This window comes from Lontra canadensis, unplaced genomic scaffold (assembly GCF_010015895.1).
Source record: "Lontra canadensis isolate GAN:19392208 unplaced genomic scaffold, GSC_riverotter_1.0 scaffold121, whole genome shotgun sequence".
NCBI lineage: Eukaryota > Metazoa > Chordata > Mammalia > Carnivora > Mustelidae > Lontra > Lontra canadensis.
Window position 1 is genome coordinate 2,593,891 of NW_022631115.1, and position 4,233 is coordinate 2,598,123.

General features: G+C 37.0%; 1 pseudogene; it reads left to right on the forward strand.

The window, feature by feature from the left end:
- Nucleotides 1-3,054: 3,054 nt before the first annotated feature.
- LOC116857262 lies at nt 3,055-3,577 on the forward strand (annotated as a pseudogene).
- Nucleotides 3,578-4,233: the final 656 nt, after the last annotated feature.

The following is a 4,233-nucleotide window of genomic DNA, read 5'->3' on the forward strand; positions in this document are numbered from 1 at the left end:
CAATAGGAATATTGGCCTAGACATTTTAAATAAATTTCAAAAGATGCAGGCTTAATCCCTCACCACTGGACTAATAAGTACAGGAAAAAAATATAGCAGCTGAGAACATTGTATTGTTTGTTAAGGACAGATTCTCCCTGGGGAGCAGTGTGAAAGAAAGATCCACAACCTAGTGAAGAGTCGCAAAGAGACGCAGGGAGCAAACATAAACCTTTTGGCAGATTAACTCACTCCGTAAACACAAGATATCACACGAGCAATTTGAAGGCTCTGGTACACTGAGGGCAACTAAAACAATAAGAAACTTCAAACTCAGTCCAATTACTAACTATATCAACAGAAATCCCACATTAAAGTGCTAACAGAAAGAAAGTCATACTCATTTTTAAACATAAACAAATAAAAAATTTTAAAAAAATAAACAAATATACTTCAGTATTTACTGTCTTATATAAGACATATGGTTTTCAACCAAAAATAATGAGGCATATCAAAAGGCAAGACAAAACACATTCTAAAGACAAAACAATCTTCAGAATCAAAATCAAATAAGAGTGAAACTAACAGAAAGGGGATTTAAAATAATATTTATATGTCAAAGTCTCCAATGGAAAAAGTAGAAAGTATGTAACATCAAATGTAAATCACTTCAGCAAATGCATGGAAACTATAAAAATTATATAAATGGAAATGTCATAATTTAAAAAAAAACAAAACACATTGGGGCACCTGGGTGGCTCATTGGGTTAAACCTCTGCCTTCGGCTCAGGTCATGATCTCAGGATCCTGGGATCGAGCCCCGTATCAGGCTCTTTGCTCGGCAGGGAACCTGCTTCCTTCTCTCTCTCTGCCTGCCTCTCTGCCTACTTGTGATCTCTCTCTGTCAAATAAATAAATAAAATCTTAAAAAAATAAAAATAAAAATAATAAAAAATAAAAACAATTAAAAAAAAAAACCCACAGACACAGAAATAACTTCTTTGAAAGCTTATCAGAAGACTCTACACAGTTGAGGAAACTATTAGTGAACTTAGAGACAGGTTAATAGAAATTTTACAAAATAAAATGCAAAAGTAAAAAGAAGTGAAAAAAAAAAAATCAACAAAGAACCCAAGAGCTGTGGGAAAATATCAACAGTTTAACAAATTAGATTCCTAGCTGGAGAAAAGGGAGAGAATAAAGCATAAGAAATAAATGACAAAGAAGTGGCTCAAAAAATGAAATTAATGGTAGGCATCAAATCACAGTAGCTCAGAAAACATCAAGGAATAAGTACAAAACAAACAAACACTGCCCCAGAGCATGTTTATATTTAAACCTCTGCAAATTAAAGACCAAAAGAAAATCTTGAAGGGAAGCTGAGGGGTAGGCCATTACCAGCGTAATTATTATTTACAGAGGAAGAAAGATAAGAATTACAAGAGACAGTTTTCAGAAAGCCACTCTCTCAAGCAAAATTTGAGAGAATTGTTTGCCAACAGACATATTCTATAGGAAGGGATTTCTTCAGGAAGAAGGAATATGAAATAGGAATATAAGAGGTTCTGGAAGATTGAAGTGTTTGGTAACAAAGATATCATACAAAGGACTTTTTAAGGAACTGAGTGATACTGGTGTGATACATATACTCTCATTCACTTGTCAAGTCCCATACAACTGTACATCACAAACAGGGAACATTACCCTCTGAAAGTCTTTAAAAATCAACCAAAGTGTTGGGAATGGAAGAGATGTGTAAGTCTAAAGACAAAATATGTGCATAAATATTGTATTCTACTTGGTAAATTCTGACACTATTTTAAGTGTTGAACAAACAAGTAAATGCAGTATAGTGTATGAGAGTTCAGTTTTTGCTCTTGGATAAAGAATTTAGAAGGAACAAGGAGGAAGAAGATGCTGGAAGGAACCCTGTAAAACTGGATTAGAGTAAGATATATCAGTATGAACTCATCTTTATCTTAATACACACACACACACACACACACAAACAGGGGGATACAAAAATAACTGTAGACATGTGTGGCTTAGCAGACATACTTATATTTCTAGGTTCCTTACCAAATACGCTTACAAGAAGTGACATCCCAGTAACAATGAAAACTCCTTAAGTTCCAGCTACTGTTATTCTAATACCATTCTTTGACTAAAGCAAAGAGAGATCCTTAGGGAAATGCTGATTCTAAGTCTAGGATAGGGGGAAAAAATGAGATATGCTTAGAGTATCTTGTAAGTACAAGAAAGTAAGGAGATGCTAGAAAACAAAACAAAACAAAAAACAGCAGGTGATGAAGTTAGGTCAAAAGGACACAACAGTCACTATGAAAGAGTTCCCAATGGCCAAAACTGTAAGACTTTGAACAACAAAAGAAAAGATAATCATATTAAATTATAACCTTAAAGTGTAAACTAATTATTCATGACTCCATACTAATATAAATAAATGAGGGAGAGGGGACAACTCTTCCTTACAGGAGAGTTATTAATTTTGGAAGGAACAAGAAAAATAGAAAATCACTATTGGAAAACCATATGATAATAGGTGCTGCCAAGATCCACTAATAAGTGCTAAAACTGGTGGGCAAAACTTTAAATAGAAAAATGATAGCTGGGTAACATCAAAATATCTCCCACAAATAATGTATTACATATTGTGGTGGTATTAATATACTTCCACAAATTCTCTGAAATTCTCCTTTTCAGAATGTGGACATTAATCCACCTGCCTTGAGTGTGGGTGGAAATAGGAACTCACTTTACAAAGGAGAAGCCAGGTAGACACTATGTCAAACAAGAGATTATGTTTAACATAACCAAAATAAAGTATACTGTTATCATGCACCTGGAAGGACATAGAAAAAGATGCTTCACTTTTGTGTAATGCCTCTTTAATGGTCCCTGCCTAATCACCACCACCACCCCCCAAAAAAAATCAGGCAAACTCAAATTGAGATATTTTTCAAATTATTTACCAACACTTTTCAAAAGTATCTTCATGAAAAACATGAAAATTTTCAGTTCTCTCTTTCCAGACCTGGCTGATAAGGAGGCACCATCATGGGAATCAACATCCACCACAACAAGGACTGAAAGTTTCAGTGCCAGGAGCCCAAGAGGCAGGACATCTACCTGAGATTGTTTGCCAAGTTGTACAGCTTTCTTGCTGGATAAACCAACTCCACATTTAGGTGATTTGGGTTAGAGTGGTTGTTCATATGTTGCAGCAACTGGCTACCTCAGATGTAATCCTGGGTGATCCAGAGGATGAAGCTACCTGACCGGGAAATCAAAACAGCTGCTGTTGTAGGTACCATAATTGATGATATGCATGCCCAGGAGGTGTCCAAACTGAAGGTGTGCACACTGCACATGAGCGGTCGTGCCTGGAGCTGCGTCCTCAAAGTTGGGGCAAAAGCTTTACCTTTGACCAGTTGGCCTGGAGTCCCCCAAGGGCTGTGGTGCCATCTTGCTCTCTGGTCCAGGCAAGGACTGAGAGGTATCCAGGACTTTCAGCAAGGCCCCAGGAACCCTGCACAGCCACAAAAAACTCTATTTGCAATCTAAGGGCCAGAAGTTCTAGCACCACCAGAGGCTGCAGAGCCACCTAGTACTAAAACTAACCACAGATCCTGCCTTGTTATTAAAAAGATCTTAGATGCTGGGGGTGGGGGGAAGGGGAGAGTAGTGAAAAAAAATTTTTTTTAATTTTGTATTTATTTGAAAGAGAGAGAGAGAGCACACCAGTCGGGGGAGGGAGAGGCATAGGGAGAGGGATAAGCAGACTCTCTGCTGAACAGGGAACCTGACATGGGGCTCCATCCCAGGATCCCCAAGTGAGATCATGACCTGAGCAGAAGTCATATGCTTAACCAATGGAGCCACCCAGGCACCCCTGGAGGGGAAAAAAAAAAGAAAGAAAGAAAAAGTAAATACTGTTTTGCTGAAGTTGCTAGAATGTCATTACATAATTCCCACTGACAACAAGTTCTGATAACAAATCCTACTCCTTTGGTATCTTAATATGAAAAAAGTGAGGGCCTACACAGCTGAAGCATTCATAAGGAGCACAGTACAAAGCCTAGTTAATGAATTCAGTTTGAATGTGTGAAAATAGGGACAGTAGGCAAATATTTCTTTTCCTTATGTAGGTATTTCTTTTCTAATAACTAAAAATTAAAAAGTGGCTAAATTTTCCATTCTTCACCAATGAATTAAATATGTATTTAGAGTTAGAGA